The 17,521-nt window shown below is 40.8% G+C and overlaps 1 long non-coding RNA gene and 1 other non-coding gene across 2 annotated transcripts; one reads left to right on the plus strand and one right to left on the minus strand.

Moving 5' to 3' along the window:
- Positions 1-716: 716 nt before the first annotated feature.
- On the minus strand, positions 717-5,497 carry LOC131831419 (uncharacterized). The gene is made up of 3 exons (XR_009353644.1): positions 5,413-5,497; positions 1,999-2,096; positions 717-830 (listed from the first exon to the last, which is right to left on the minus strand). It is a non-coding gene; the product is annotated as an uncharacterized LOC131831419 (long non-coding RNA).
- A 2,382-nt stretch (positions 5,498-7,879) lies between these two features.
- TRNAK-CUU (transfer RNA lysine (anticodon CUU)) lies at positions 7,880-7,952 on the plus strand. Its single transcript has one exon. It is a non-coding gene; the product is annotated as a tRNA-Lys (tRNA).
- Positions 7,953-17,521: the final 9,569 nt, after the last annotated feature.

The following is a 17,521-nucleotide window of genomic DNA, read 5'->3' on the forward strand; positions in this document are numbered from 1 at the left end:
TGGTAGATCTGATGTTGGTATCAGAGGCCATATAACCAAAGTTATATGACCCTACATCACATCTTCTGGGCAGTCCAGAATATACCATCCTTTAAGTTGAACAGTTACTTAATGAGAATCCAGGCAGTCCAACACTCTCTGTTAGATATCATTTGATACTAATACCCTAATTGATAAGAAATTGTAAAATGAGTGAAAATAGGGAAATTTCTAGCAATAGATCCTTATGGAAAGGCAGAGAATCTGGGACTGGTTGTTTGGTAGGCTTAGACTTAAATCAAAGTAAGCAAGTATTAAGGCATGCCTCTCTGGCAACCTTTTCATTCAGATTGAATCAAATTGTCATCTGGATTGAAATTTCCCCTGAAGATAATAAGACTTTGGGCAACCACACGGCTAATGCCATAGGACAGTTTAAAGAGTATGAGTTGAGGGATCCTATGTCTAGTGTCTCCTGGATATTGTATGCTTCTTACACCAGCATAATTTTCTTCAGTGTGCCCATTTCACTCTCTGAAGTGTCCCAGTGTGGACCATGAATGTCAGGCTTAATCTAGGATTAGGAGATTGAGAAAAATTGGATGAAATGGTTGTTTCAGTTGGTTCCAGAACACTTGAGGTTAGTGAATGACAACAAACTCCTATAGCAGCGCTTACCCAAATAAATAAATAAATAAAATAAACACACAAAACCTTTTATCTCTTTAAGTTGCTGGCCAGAATAAAATACAGCATCTGATCCAGTGGGTTGTTGAATAATATCAGTGGAATCCTCAGCTCCTCTCGGTCTCTTGTGTGAAAATTAGAGCCATGATTGAAAAAGATTGGATCTATGAGAATAGGAATAAAGAAATTTGGAAGGAATGGAATGTCTCAGAGGGTTGTCTCTCTCCTCTTTAGAAAAGCGCCTGTAAGAACCCTACCTGAGGAAGTTATCAAGCTAGGAAAATCTGAATCTGTGTGCTAACCTCCACCAACCCTGATCATCTCCAGGCCTATAATTAGAGTCCCTGGAGAAGAGCCCATGGAGGTTCTATTTGATTTCTATAACAACAGCAACACCCCTCTGGGCTTGAAGAGGCCTGTTTTCAACTCCTACAGCAGTCTCAGCTTTTCCCCTAATTCTCAGATCTCAGTCTATACACAGGCATTCATTCCTAGCACATTGGGATGAGGCCCGATGCACTTAGGAAAGCACCTTGTAATAAGCTAGTGTGTTCTGGGATTTCCTTTCCTGCTTTCCACAAGGAAAGTGTTCATGTACCAGATTGACAGCGCAGTGGGGAAAGCAAATACCGACACCTCTCAGGGATTGTTGGATTTTGGCTCTAAGCTTAACACTGATTTCTGGGAATGGGGAGAGACCATCCTCATTGGTGGGGTTCACTGGTTAGTGGGGAGGCTGAAAGAGCTCAGGTAGTGGGGGCGCCTGGGTAGCTCAGTTGTCAAGAATCCAACTCTTGGATTTAGGCTCAGGGTCATGATCTGAGGGTCCTGAGATCTACCTTCAACATCAGGCTCCATGCTGGGTGTGGAGTCTGCTTAAGACTCTTTCTCCTGGGGCACCTGGGTTGCTCAGTTGATTAAGTGTCTGCCTTCAGCTCAGATCATGATTCCAAGGTCCTGGGATCCAGCCCTGTGTCAGGCTCCCTGCTCATTGGGAGGCCTGCTTCTCCCATTCCCACTCCCCCTGCTTGTGTTTCCTCTCTTGCTGTCTCTCTCTCTCTGTCAAATAAATAAATAAAATCTTTTAAAAAATTTATTTATTTATTTGACACAGAGAGAGAGAGATCACAAGTAGGCAGAGAGGCAGACAGAGAGAGAGAGGAGGAAGCAGGCTCCCCGCTGAGCAGAGAGCCCAATGCGGGGCTCGATCCCAGGACCCTGGGATCATGACCTGAGCCGAAGGCAGAGGCTTTAACCCACTGAGCCACCCAGGCACCCCAAATAAAATCTTTTTTTAAAGGTACTGGTTTTAACGATAGATTATATGGTTACCTTAGCTATTATGGTAGAAAAGACCAAGGAAAACTCTTCTAACTTCCTCTCCCCAGCAGAAAGTGAATCAAAATCCATATCATATCCTCAGGAGGAGGCTGGGAAAGGTGGGGAGGAAATACAAAGTTAAATGCTACCTTCCAAGACTTAGAAGATGCACAGGTAGCTGGTTTGACCTATGCACACATCACCAGAGTCTCCCAAATGTTTCCTGAACATCCTTATCCAGCTGGTTGTCATTGGCCGAATCCATTTTCCAAATTCTAATGGCCAATCCAGATATAATTTCTTTACTGAAGCAAATAAGGACAGTTTTTATTTTACATCTGTTGATCTCAAAAATGCTATTTCAATAAATAACATCAGAAGGTTCTTTTCACTTGGCAGGAGCACTAGTTTACTTATCTGGTCTCAGAAGTACAGTAGCTCTTTTTTTTTTTTTTTTAAGATTTTATTTATTTGAGAGAGAACATGAGAGAAAGGCCACGAGCGGAGAGGGGAGAGGTAGAGGGGAGAAACAGACTTCCCACCAAGCAGGGAGCCCCATGTGGGTGGGGCTCGATCCCAGGGTCCTGAGATCATGACCAGAGCCGAAGCCAGATGCTTAACTGACTAAGCCACCTAGGTGCTCCAGGCACACCGTAGCTCTTGAACTGTGCACCACAGTTGGCTGTTGGGTCCTTGATAGTCCCATCTTTTCACTGGGCATCATGTTGCTCTAATATATTATTGTTTCCTGTCAAAATACCGAGTAAAAGAACATAGCAATGACTTGAGAGGGGCCTCTCACCCGTATGAAGTCCATGGGGATCTCCTTGTCAATACGAAGGGCAAGTTAACATACCTCGCATCTGACAGTGATAGAGAAAAGGCATAACGCTCCATCAGCCTCACTGAATTTTGCAAGTAACGTATACTACAGGTGTGCTTCTTTGATTCATTTATAGGATGGCCCAAATGACTGCAAATTTTGAGTAAGACCCGGGACCTAAGAAGGCTAGGAAAGGTAAGTTTCACGGCAGGCTGCTCTACTATTTGACCTTTATGACCTAGTTGAATGACTCAAAAGTCCCACGGCAGTTTGGAACGCTGTCTACACCCAATGAAAATTCCAATAAACTGGGGGTGCCTGGGTGGCTCAGTCAGTAAGCATCGGCCTTCTGTTCAGGTCATGATCTCAGGGACCTGAGGCAGAGCCCCGCATCGGGTTCCCTGCTTGATGGGAAGTCTGCTTCTCCCTCTTCCTCTGCCCCGCCTCACCTTTCAGCTCATGCTCACTTTCTCTCTCTCTCTCTCTCAAATAAATAAATAATTTGGAAGGAAGGAAGAAAGAGAGAGAAAGAGAGAAGGGGGGAGTGAGGGAGAGAGGAAGGAAAGATGTTTGAGCATAAGCACACCCTCTTTGGTGAGTAATAATTCTCCTTTTGAGAAACAGCTTTTGGCTTGTGATCAGTTCCTGGAGGGGTTGAACACCTGTCCTGATAAACTCCATTCATGAACCTCCCATTGTAAATGAGATGTTTGTGATAAAACCGGACATTCCTCGAGATACTCTATGCCTGCAATGAGATCATAAACCAAGTGGTTTACCGTGCATAGAACCTAAGCACAGGCTTGGCTACTCAGACTTCCCCTCCAAGGCTGGCCTGCCTGCTATTACTACAGGCAGGAAGCCTCCATTATGGGACCCAACTCTCATGAGACCAGAAAGGTGCTGGGCAGCCCATTGATTACATTTCTTCACGTTATGGACACTTATTTTGGATTGGATTTGCTTTTCCTGACTGTCATAAACCTGCAGTGTAGCACAGTCCATGGATGTACTGAACGCCTGACTCATTCGCAACTTCTCTTTCAAAACATTGCTTTTAATATTATAATTTTTAGGGGCACCTGAGTGGCTCAGTGGGTTGGAGCCTCTGCCTTCGGCTCAGGTCATGATCCCAGGGTCCCGGGATTGAGCCCCGCATCGGGCTCTCTGCTCAGCAGGGAGCCTGCCTCCTCCTCTCTCTCTCTGCCTGCCTCTCTGCCTGCTTGTGATCTCTGTCTGTCAAATAAAATATGTATATATATATATAGAGAGAGAGAGAGAGAGTAATTTTCAGTGAGATAAGGCATTATACTAATACCCGTGGGATCACTGGTCACACCTGTTACATCACTTCAAAGCAGTTTGACTTACAGACTAGCAGAAAGCCTATTGAATATTCAGTTATGTAGCTCAGGGAGAAACATCGTGCCAGTCCGGGGCGGTAATGTGTAGATGCAGTATGTCCTCTGAACCAGAGAGAAATAGTGATATAATATATGGGCCTGAGAATGAATGGGTGAAACTGCTCACTGTTAAATCCAATGGCACCTCTCACTATTAAATCTAATGGTCCACTTTTCCTTCCTGCATGGGGTTCCGCTGATTTTGAATTCTTTTTTTTTTTTTTAATTTATTTGACAGAGAGAGATCACAAGTAGGCAGAGAGGCAGAGAGAGAGGAGGAAGCAGGCTCCCAGCTGAGCAGAGAGCCTGATGCAGGGCTTGATCCCAGGACGCTGAGATCATGACCTAAACCCACTGAGCCACCCAGATGCCCCCTGATTTTGAATTCTTAGTACTCTAAGATTTCTTCTGCCAGGTAAACAATGATGGTTCTGCTAAACTGAAAACAACTATGTCCTCTTAGCCACTTGTGACCCTTCATGCCATTGGGAGACAAATTCAAAAGGAGGTTATAGTCATGTCTGCCACACAGAAGTGATGGTCTTTTCAATATGGAATCATATACACGCTATGTCAAATATTTTTGGGCTTAAGGTAGTCAAGTGTCTTGTTCTAATAAGATCAGTGTATTGTAACAATTTTCTGACAGATGTCCCGAAAGCATCTTGAAGAAAGATCATTTTTTCCTAATTTACACATAGATTAGACGGTCCTGCTTACCGCGATGGTTAGGGGAATTGAATCTATCAAAAGTTCATGTAGTTGCCACCAAATAAGAGGGCAAAGACATGTCAAGAAGCAACAACACAGGAGATAGTGGGATTGCCGTTCTGGTCACTCAGATCTTTTGTGGTGTTGGAGTTTTTCTGATAATCCCCCAAAGCATTGCGAAACTTGATGCTCTTTACAAGTCTGAAGAAATTGATATTGATAAGGACGGAGCATGAGGACAACTGCCTTCCTCGTTTCAAATCAATTCCTCAGGGCACTGGGGGGTAGTACAGTCACTTAAGCATCCCACTCTTGGTTTTTGGCTCTGGTGGTGACCTCAGAGTCATGAGATCGAGCCCTATGTTGGGCTATGTGCTCAGCAGGGAGTCTGCTTGAGATTCTCTCTCTCTCTCTCTCCCCATCTGCCCTTAACCCCTCAAAAAAATAAATATTTAAAAATATATAAGATAAATTCCTCAGATAAATCACCTTGAATGATTCTCAGGTGACCTGTATTTCTCAAGAGAAATTTCTGAAGAGAGTCTTGGTCTCTTGCCTGAATGGAAACCTCCAGGAAGAGGAAGATGGCTTCCTTGACTACCGTGACTTCTGTATCGGAAGGGATTGCACAATGGGGGATTCTATACAAATAAGGAGACTGAGGTGCTGGTCACCCTTTTTTAATCCCACAAAAAGGCAGTAAAAAATCAACTATCTAACATTTTTATAATTAGTATCTGGCATGTGTGTAAAAAAATTCTAACACCCTACAAGTAAAGTAAACAGAAACATTGTTTTAAACAAATCTATGGTGCTGGGAAAGCAATTTATATTTAAAACAAGTTTGTTTCAAGACAGCACAATTCCTGCAGTGCAAAAGAATTTTGACAATTCCTTATAATTTACTGAAATGAGATTTAACTTTTGAGGGGTCAGAATATCATGTCATGCTAACAAATGCAGTGACAAGTTCACTGTCATATTTCCTTATGATACTGGAGGTGACCAATTATGTGACTTGTTCTTGAACATAGTCTCTGGAAATCTCCTGTTTATTTGCCTAGGTCCCACTGGGGGATTCAGGGTACATGGCAAGGGCTTGCCTGCAGAAGCCTGAGAGGATAAGGAGGCTGAGCAGGGCAAGGTAAGGTGTTCCCCTTAAGCAGCCAGAAGCAACATAATCAAGGGGGTGAATAGAAGTCACGATGAAGAAAAAAGTTATGAAAGAGGTCAGCTGTTGGGAAAGCAGAAACAAATTTGAAAGCAGAAGGTTTAGGGGGAAAGCTTTCTGCCTAGAGTTCATACAGTACATGGAAGTTGCTGTGTGATATGGGAACAGCCCAGAAAATGTTGAGCTCTTCCAAGACCAGGCACTAGTCAGAAGTCTTCTGGGCCAGAGCAGGGAGGCTGAATTTCAGGCCACAGCTTAGCATGGTAAAGCCTCTTAATCTCAGCCTGGGCATCAGGAATTAACAAAGCAAGTGGACTGGAGAGTCAAATACACTTTCACCTGCTCTGGTGCCCATAGCATAGTCACTGGAAGGCAGAACTCTGCCACTGGGGGATGCCTCCCATATCCCTTTCTGCGTCACTGGGCTACCTGTGACCATGAAGAAGAAAGGTGATCCCCCACCCCCGGCCTCCTCAAGTAACATGAGAACTCTCAGCACTTCTTCCACCTTTATTTAGAGAAAGAACTGGGCTGCTTACACGTAAAGGGGTTTCCTCCACACCAAGCAACTTGTCTTCCTCTTACGTGTTTGACAGATTAGAAATTGTTCCATGACATATGACACTGTTGGCTTTACATTGTCAAAATAGCTTCAAAATTCTCAAGAGAGGGCACCTGGGTGGCTCAGTGGGTTAAAGCCTCTGCCTTCGGCTCAGGTCATGATCTCGGGGTCCTGGGATCAGTCCCGCATCGGGCTCTCTGCTCGGCGGGGAGCCTGCTTCCCCCTCTCTCTCTGCCTGCCTCTCTGCCTACTTGTGATCTGTCTTTGTCAAAGAAATAAATAAAATTTAAAAAATAAAAATAAAAAATTCTCAAGAGAAAGGACAGTAGTTCCGATGGGCAATGCTATTTATAGTGTATATAAATAAATAAATAAATATAGTGTATATAGGAAGAAATATAAATTAATAAATAAATATAGTGTACTTATAGTGTACACTATAGTGTATGCAAAATTCCAACAATTCAGAAGAGAAGAGTAAGGATCCCAAATTTAGACCAGGTGGACAAAATATGTAACAACTTGAAGCAAATGAGTGCTATTGTTTGGCAGTTTCTAAACAAAAGCATTTATTTATTTATTAAGATTCTATTTATTTATTTGACACAGAGAGATCACAAGTAGGCAGAGAGGCAGGCAGAGAGAGAGGAGGAAGCAGGCTCCCTGCTGAGCAGAGAGCCTGATGTGGGGCTCGATCCCAGGACCCTGAGACCATGACCTGAGAGGAAGGCAGCAGCTTAACCCACTGAGCCTCCCAGGTGCCCCTATTTATTATTATTTTTTAAAAGATTATTTAATTTTAGAGAAGACAGAGTGAGTGAAGGGAAGAGGCAGAGGAAGGGAAAGAGAGAAAATCTCAAGCAGACTCTGCTGACAATGGTGCCGTATATGGGCCTCAGTCTCACAACCCTGAGATCATGACCTGAGCCTAAATTAAGAGTTGATTGCTAACCCACTGAGCCAACAACATGCTCCTAAACAAAAACGTTTAGGGCGCCTGGGTGGCTCAGTGGGTTGAGCCTCTGCCTTCTGCTCAGGTCATGATCTCAAGGTCCTGGGATCAAGTCCCCCATCAGGCTCTCTGCTCCTCGGGGAGCCTGTTTCCCCCCCTCTCTACCTGCCTCTCTGCCTACTTGTGATCTCTGTCTTCAAATGAATAAATAAAATCTTTAAAAAAAAAAAAAAACACCAAAAACCTTTAAACAAAATTCAAGAATAGGAGCACCTGGCTGGCTCAGTTGGTAGAGCATGTCACTCTTGATCTCAAGGTTGTGGGTTCAAGCCCCACGTTGGGTATAGAGTTTACTTAAAAACAAAATTTTTTACAAATTGGGAATAGCTTTATACACATGGTATTATTCCTTAAAGCCAATGTTATTTTCTGGAAAGTAATTTCTGAATTCTAAAACAGCTTACATTTTTCTAGTTTGCCATAGATTCATAAAGACCTTCTTTAAAAAAAAAAAAAAAAGATTTTATTTATTTATTTATTTGAGAAAAAGAGAGAGAAAATAAGCAGGAGGGACAGTGGGAAAGGGAGAGAGAATCTCAAGCCAACTTTGCCCTGAGCTCAGAGCTGGACACCAGGGCTCCATCTCATAACCCTGAGATCATGACCTGAGCCGAAACCAAGAGTCAGACCCTTAACGGACTTAGCCACCCAAGCGCTCTAATTATTTTTTTTTTTTTTTTTTAATTCTTAAAGACCTTTTAAATCTGAACCATTTAATGTTTGATAAACTCAAAAGCTTTATGTTCAATACTGTATTTCCATGGTGTAGTTCTATATTTTATCATGTTCTCATTACATAGTTACCTGCACTTAAAGGTAACGAGGCCAAATTAAAAATAAAGGAACCCTTTACTGAAATTTCATTCCATGAAAACAGAAAGACATTACCAACTTCTAAACAAAATGTATGGCAAAGGACAAAAACACTTTTTCAACATAATAATTGATACCTTATATAGTCAGTCAGTCCATATGTACTATCAATGAACAAAAGAGACTACAATTCTTGCCCTCATGGAACTGACATTGTGGTTATCTTTGATTTCTTCCTTCCCCGTATTCCTGATATTTACCAGTTCACAAACTGTGTCATACTGATTACTGCATGATTTCTCAAATTCGTTCTTTTTTTACCTGTTCCTCTAACCCCTGGATTGATTTAGACTTTCATAACTGTTTTTAATATTTATTTACTTATCACCAGGTACTCTGTACACATTTATTATTTCAAAATATATTTCTTAAAGATTTTATTTATTTGACAGAGATCACAAGTAGGCAGAGAGGCAAACAGAAAGAGAGAGAGAGGGATGAGGAAGCAGGCTCCCTGCCTAGCAGAGAGCCTGATGCAGGACTCAATCCCAGGACCCTGAGGTCATGACCTGAGCTGAAGGCAGAGGCTTAACCCACTCAGCCACCCAGGCAGCCCTCAAAATATTTTTAAATTCTAAATGTTCTGAAGTATTCAAGCAGCAAAAAATGTCTCCCCCACATCTGTCTGTCTTCCCTCCCTTTTCTTAGAGGCAATCCCTCTCACCAGTGTTTTGGTATATCTGGACAGATACTCAATACATATGTTGGTATTTATTTGTATTTTATATAAACAGTAACATAATATATACTCAATTCTGTATGTTGGTTTTTAAAGTTAATATATTTAGAGGATCTTTCTGTATTAACCATACTAGCCTCATTTTTTTTATTGCGTGATTACTGGACAGATGCCAACTCACATTTTGCTTAAATAGTCCCCTACTGTATTAGTCAGGATAGACTAGGTTATATTCCAGAAACAAATAATCCCACAAGTCTCAGTGGTTTATTTCTTGCTTAAAAAATATCTGTTGAGGTTCTGGGCAACTATCCAGGGCAAATGCCTTTCCATATGGCTACTCAGTGATCATTTGTTAGCATTTCCACCATCCTATAGCTGAACCATCGGGACCAAGTGTCCTCCATTGATGCAGAGGCAGAAGAGAGAGTCTAAATCCAGAAGTAAACCTTCATTGCTTCAGCCTAGAAGAGATGCACACAGTTTTTATGCAACCGATTCTCCATGCAACCGGTTATCTCATGGCCCCTCATCACTGCAATGACAGGAAGGAAGTAAAATTCTCCACTAAGCCAGGAGAGGAGAGCTGTCCATGCAATTAACTACAGATCCCTTGAAAAGCTATACTTGACAGCCATATTATTGGTCTGATAAGGAAGTACTTCACATACTTCTCTGTTTAGTAAATAAATGTTAGCTAGCCAGCTTTCATAGAGAACTCATATCCATGGAAAGCAGAGCCAATCAATGAATAATATTTTGCAAGTATGAAATGGCGTGATCAAACGGCATCATCGCCATCATCACAATCATCACTACGTTATCACCACATTTTCAGGAAAGGCAAAGGGAGAAGACATATGGCACATGTTTGAGGGATTATTTTAACACTGGGTTGGTTCATAAATGAGTAAATTACAAAGCCTTTCAGAAATTGAGAGCAATAAGAAAGATAAATGAGTATATCCGTGTTTCTAACATTCACAATAGGCAAAGGGTGGAAGCAACCTAAGTGCCCACCAGCAGACAAACGACTGAACACAAGATATGGTCCATCCATGTAATAGGGTACTATTTAGCCTTTAAAAGTCAGGAAATTCTCACACATACTACAACATGGATGAACGCCGCATGAACTCATGGGTGACCTTGGACGAGGACATTACGCTGAGTGAAATAAGCCAGTCCCAAAGAAGCAACTACTGTATGACAAATGAAGTACCTACAAGAGTCAAATCCAAAGAGACAGAGAGTAGACTGGTGACTGCCAGGGTCTGGGGGTGGGGAGAGGTGGAGGGAACTGAGAGTTAGCGTTTAATAGGAACAGAGTTTCAGTTTTGCAAGATGAAAAGAGTTCTGGAGGCGGGTTGCACAACAGTGAGAATGTACCTGATGCCACCAAATTGTACGCTTTAAAATGGTCAAGATGGCAAATTTTATGTTGTGCTATTTTAACCGGTAAAGAAAAAAAGAAAAGAAAAGAAAAGAAAAGAAAGAAAATTGAATGAGGAAATACCTTTAAGAAAATGGCTGTAAAAATTTGGGAGGAAACTCTGAATGGCTCTGATTCCTTAGAGGAACTTAGGAAGCCGTTGACAGGACCGTGGTGAGCGAGTAAGCTAGGAAACAGTTGTGGTCAGAGAACAAGAAATACGAGTTAATGATTTGGAATGTAGAATAGTTTCGGGGGGCGGTGACCGAGGTCTGGGGATCTGGCCCCAGGGGCAAGCCGGTGGGGAAGGCGAGGTGAAGGAGAAACTAATGGAAACATTTGCATGTCAAAGAACCAAGAAGCAGACGTTGGAAGGGACTTCCATCTGGGTGTTTAAATCACCCAGGAGGATGGCAGAGTGTGAGATAAAGAGGAAGACTGTGAGCAAGGGGTCAAAGTCTATGCATGAGCAAATAGTTAAGAGATGTTGTTTTACTCTCTCAGCATTCCTAGACCACGTTTAATCTCTAGATATCCAGGATGCACCATGCGAGCTGATGGAAGAGGACTTGTATAAATGAGAATGACAGCTAGCTGAGAAGAGAAATGTGGGCATCCCATGGACTTTGCAAGTTTGCAAGAGCAGCACATTCCTGTCCTCTGCAAAATCTGTCCGGGAAAGCACATTACGATCAGAAGCTGTTTAATGAACATGGAATGAGAGACCGAGCCGTGGTGGTTGAGAAGGGAGGAGTGACAATTGTAATGCCTAAATGCTTAATGACATCCCCCTATAATAACATGATTTTTCAGCCTCTGAGCTGTGGTCAGTTGCTGTGGGGGTTGGGTATAGGAGTTGTAGGACTAGACTATCCCCTCTCCACTGGACATGCTGAGTGGGTATTGCCAAGTTTTTTCTCTGACGTCTCCTTTTTTTCTAGGCACTCATGCTGACTACCCAACTTTCAGTGACTCCTTTCTTCTATTAGAAAAACAATAGCATCAATTGATTGATGGGTAACTGGTAACAATAGGATAAAGGAGACATTCTGCCTCTGGAAATTAGGTTGGCATTTGCCGTGGGCTGAATATTTGTGTCTCCCCCAAAATTATATGCTGTAGTCCTATTCCCCTTTGTGATGGCATTTGGTTCTCCAGGATGTGATCAAGACCCTCAGGAAAGAGAGACATGGGATCTCTCTCTAAGTGTGTGCACCCAGGCAAGGCCAGGCAAGGACAAAACCAGGAAGAGGACACTCACCAAGAATCTGACCCCGCAGGCACGCCGGTTTCAGACTTTTATAAGTCTCTAGAACAGTGAGTAAGAAATGTTTGTTTTTTAAGCCATCCTATGTGTGGTACTTGTTGTAGCAGCCGGAACTCACTGAGACAGCCTTTTTCTGATACCATTCCTTGGGGTTACTTTCACTAGAGTCTAAGAACCTTGGGTTTGCCTTACTTCATAACAACACAATTATAATTTTGTCACTTTCAGCTTCTTAAAATTTCTGATGCTTAGGCTGGCCTGTTGGCCATAGAATTACTTATCTAATTATTCTTTCATTAATTTGTTCAATTCAGCGAGCCATCCAAGCGAAAGGCACTCCCATAGTTACTTTATACGTTAAGATCCCAAGAATCCTAAACTGAGCTGTGTCCATTATAGAGAGACCTGAATTCCTAAAAGAATGATCTCTGATCTGGAGCAAGGACCACTCTAAGGAAAATGGGTTCTTAGTCTCAGCTCTGGAGGAGTTGGATTTTACACAGGCATTTGTGCAGTTTTGAAAAACTATTTTTATTTATTGCATCTCACTTTTCATTGAATACTTAGGTGATGTAACCCTTTCAACTCTCTAGAGACCCATTCAGGATAGTTTCACATTAAGGAGAAAATAGTCTGTGGTATCCTAAGAATGACAAGGCTTTTCATTTACTTTTCTTAGCTCCAAACTTTCAGTGTATTTTCCCTTTCATAGTGGATAGCCCATTAAACTTGTAGATGGATAGGAATATGGTTATATAAAATCATGTCAAACTATTTAGATTTGGATTTTTAAGCTTAAAAATTTAAGCTTAAAAATTTTCCTTTTAAGAACAATCTGTATCAATTACCAAGTCATTAGAAAGTGTAAGAGAATATTAACAAGGAAAAATAAACTAGGCAGCAGCCATAATCCCATTTTTAGTAAGGTTTAACATTTGGTTTCGTGTCTTTCCAAAAAATTTTTTCTCTGGTTGTGTCTCTCTTCAGACATTTATTATGTGTCAGTAAATACCTTTTTCATAGATGGAATCATACACACCATATTTGGTCACTTGTTATTTTTTCTGGATTGTAAAGCACTTTCTATGTTGATACATACAGATCCATATCTCTGGATAACAACTTCATGGTATTTCCTTGTACACATATACCATACTTTTATTGTTCCTCAAAAAATGGACAATTTTTTCCAAATTTTTTGCTCTTTTTAAATAACTCTTACGTGAACATCCTTATACCTATACTTTTTGCAATTCCTTCTTTGAACTTAATATCTAGGCATGGAATTTTTCCAAAGGATATACTTTCTCTACTTATTGCTAGACTGTACAGAGTTTCTTCTGTTTCACTCTCTGACTCCAAGTCCAGAAGAGTGCATATTTTCCCAAACCCTCATCAATGAGGCATTATTACTCTTTTTTCCCCCCTGCCAATTGACAGACAAAAATGGATAATAATGTTGAACTTATGCTTGAATGTGTGTAGATTTGCCATTCTGGGAGACTTGAAGAGAAAATAAGCCATATAAGAGAGACAGAGTTTTAGTATTTTCTGGATGTTGGTCAATTTCTCCATTTTATTCCTTGCCCTGCATTTCCCTATTTTTGCTCTGTGGTTCATTAGGGGAGGAAAAAAAAAATTCATCTCTGACACTGAAGCAGAATAGCAGTCCTTTTATTTCTCAAATTACCACCTAGATTTGAAACCTTGGACTTACCCTCAGTCCTACCACCTATACTGGCATAATCACAAAGTAAAGTAGACTCTTGACATGTCCCTTATATCAAAACTTCCATCATCATAGTTGACAACATCTTTATTTTACCCATTTCCCAGGGCTTAGTTTATATACCACATTCTCCCTAACCACCCTTGCCATCTTTTCCTCAGGCTGAACTATGTATCTCACGCCTTATTGTGACATGGGTTCTTCCTGATAAAAGGAAGGATCTTTTCAAGTCCAAGTATATCTAGTTATAGTGTCAGCCCCCTGAAAGAAATATGATTTCTTAGGTTTCTCTGAATCTTTGCAAATGCAACATCTTTCTTATCTTCACGGTTGCCCTCTGTAATAACCATACTCAAATGTGTTCCATGTGAAAGCAAATCATCCTATAACTTCATAGCCCCCTGCAGTAACCATTGTTTCTTTGTAACCAAATTAGAAAGTGGGCTAGGCTCTTCCTGATCCATGTCTTGTTCTCACACTCACGCCTCAGTACAATTGAACCAAGCTTCTGCTCCACCCACACTCACCCAATTTTGAACAATCTCTTTTAAATGCCAGGATTGGGTGTTTTACCAAACAAAACAAAAAGAAATTCAATTTATACTCCCCAGCTCAAAATGTCTCTTTGTTGTTAGAAAAATGGCTGAAATCTTTAGCACGATTAACAAGGACCCATCTGTCTTCCGTCTCACCTTATACTTATTTCTCTGTATTCCCGATACATCAACCATTTCTTATTTCCTTGAACATCACATTTCCTATCCATTTTCCTAACTGAAACTCCTTCTACATATAAGTACCTTAGCCTGAACAATAGCCACTTACTTTTAAGTCTTACTTTAAATATAGTTCAGGTTCTCCTGATAGGTGGTCTTACAGCATCCTGTTCTCATAATAACAATCTATCAAGAATGAAATGAATTCATTATTTGGATAGTTATTTAATGGATCTCTTCTCCACCAAACTATAAGGTCCATAAGGTGAGAGATCATGTCTGTCTTAGTCTTCTTTGTGTTTCCAACACCTAGCACAGTGACTGGCCCAGAAGACCTTCAATAAATGTCTGTTAAATGGAGTAACAGATTGCAGTAAGACGGAAGGAAGAGTGAATGCAGATGTAAGTAAGCCTGTAGATGACAAGTTGAGGAAACTGCTTTTGTGATTATGTTAGGAAATGAGAAAATCTGTGGGTGACTAAGAATTTGAAAGTGGGAGAGAGTATCAGAATCTTGAGGATAATGAGAAATGTATTGGAATAATATATGAAGAATTAGAGAGTTGGCTAAGTAACATAAATGTCTTTTTAGACTTTGTGAGGATTAAGGTTAACAATCATAACAATATGGCAACAGTAACCTGTCCAGTGCAGGAGCACTAGAGTGTAGGAGTGCACCCTGGTGTTGAAGCCTGAATGGGCCTGGTGAGGAGGGAGGACAGAAGAATAAAGGAAGTTTAGGATATTGGGAAGAGAACGTTGGAAGTGTTGCAGTATAGTAACTCAGCTGTAGAGGGAAATAAATAAAGTCAAAGGGTTGATTGTTGGGGAAAGATAAAAGCTTAAAAGACTAGAGGTCTAATGAAGCTTTAGGAAAAATTGTGGTGAGAATATAGTTCAAGAAAAAACTGGAAAAAAAGGAAGCTTTGGTCACAGCACAGAATATTTAAATTAGTCATTCTGAAGGCCGAGTGCTTTCAGTTCATTAAAAGTTGCAAGGAATGACCGCAGGAGTGGGTGGTAAAGTGGTATTGGGAGGTCATGGAAGATGTGAGAGGTGGGTGATGGGCCATCCAGGATCACCTCTGATGGAAACCTAGCTCACAGTGGAGAGGAAGAGTGAGCGAGGTGCCAACAATTTCAGAGAATGGAAGGGAAATGACCAGGCTGTTGGAAATATGGTTCTGGAGGGTCCTATAGATGAATCTGTGAAAAATATATGAAATTGCCTGAGGAGAGCTCAGAGCCCAAGAAAATGAAAAGTCAATATTTACAAAGCAAGGAAAGGAAGCCCTGTACATTAACAGCATGGGAAATCATGGCCAGATAGGGAAGAGGAAAACCAATACAACACATATGAAGGTAAAGAAAGTGACAGTAATTGGGATGTGCCTTGCATAGATTAAAAATGAAGGGGGAAAAAAGAGGCCAATGAAATCAATGGTTGAAAAAAGATAATGATTATATTTGGCGATTAATAATTCTTGGTACACGTGGGGAGTTGTATAGTGAGTATCAGCCTCAAATCCAATATTTTAATTTTAGATCTTATTTCAGATCTTCTGAGAAATATAGCTATAAGGCATCAGATGAGAGGTTCTATCATTTTTTTCCCACATTGAAGCACCTGTCCCATTATAATTATACATTGGTTTTAAAATTTCTGCAAGGCTCTATCTTCTCTGCATAGGCTGGTGATTTGTTCTGTTCCAGTCCCCACTACCTTCCTTTTTGTCAAAGCTTAAGCTATTCTCTTGACAGCACTGAAATTCAACAGCTTTCCTATTGAGAAATTGTCACAAATTATAAAGATGTGATACTATAAATTTGGAAAAGCCACCATAGCATTATTAATATTTAGATAAATGTCTTTTGCTGGATATCTATGCTTGGCTCTATTGATTTTTTGCTGTGTGAGTGTGATCTGACTTGCAACAGGTACTGTGTTGTGAAGTATTTACTTGAAGACTTACTATATATTTATTTTTTTCATACTAGAAATAGAGTAACATATCAACCATTGGATCACCCGAGATAATCTTTTAAATTGTGTATGAAAGGCTTTTTACTTGAAAACACATGCTATCTAGAGAGCCTGGGTGGCTCATTTGAATAAGTGTCTGCCTTCAGCTCAGATCACTATCTGAAGGTCCTGGGATCCCGCCAGGCATTGGGCTCCCTGCTCAGTGGAGAGTCTGCTTGACCCTCTTCCTCTGCTCTTCCCACCCCCCACCCCACCCCGCTCATTCTCTCACTCTTTCCCTCCCTCAAAAACAAACAAACAAAAAACCTTAAAAAAAAAAAAAGAAAGAAAGAAAGAAAGAAAAGAAAACACATGCCATCTGGACTATATAGTACTAATTTTTGGAAGCAAAAAATATATGTATAAAAATGCATAGAGAATAGGCCTCTTTCCACAGCCAACATGTGTAGGGTACGCACACACACACACACACACACACACACACACACACACATTCCTAGGCACTCTGGATATGATAGTGCCTAGGGCACAGACCATGCTGCTTCCAGAAGATGGCAGCCTACAGGAAAACCAAACATTAAACTAATAGAAACGTGACGACTATTCTAAAGGCAGCAAAATCTGGGCTCTGGACATGTGTAACAGGGGATGGACACAAGCTACCATGTAATAGAGGTTTTTTTCTGGAAATCAAGAAAGATTACACATGATTTTCTATCTGTTCCCTTTGTTTGTTTGTTTGTTTGTTTCAAACTTTGAATTTAGAACAAGACTGTGTTACCAGAAAAGACACAAAGTTCATTGAGTGAAAAAAGTCAAACAAAGCATTTTGGGTCTGCTTCATCTCTTCTAATCAACAACTTCAGAAATTTAAAGCTTATTTTAAGACACATGAAGATTTTAAACTAAGGCACATCCCATGGATGTGCTAGCTCTCATTAGTCTCATTAGTCTCATTAGTCTTTTTTTTTTTCCTGGATTAGTCAATGACAGATGCTGATCTTTTTTTTTTTTTTTTTTTCTCCTAATCCTGAATGCTCTAAGAATACTTGGAATAAAGAAAAGATTCATGGCTGGCCTACCAAAATAAGCATGAATTAAGAAACCCAAAGATTTAAGGCCAAGTGTCATGCTCTGCTCATATAGAATCATGAACAGTTTTTACCTCAGTTT

This window comes from Mustela lutreola, chromosome 5 (assembly GCF_030435805.1).
Source record: "Mustela lutreola isolate mMusLut2 chromosome 5, mMusLut2.pri, whole genome shotgun sequence".
Classification (NCBI taxonomy): domain Eukaryota; kingdom Metazoa; phylum Chordata; class Mammalia; order Carnivora; family Mustelidae; genus Mustela; species Mustela lutreola.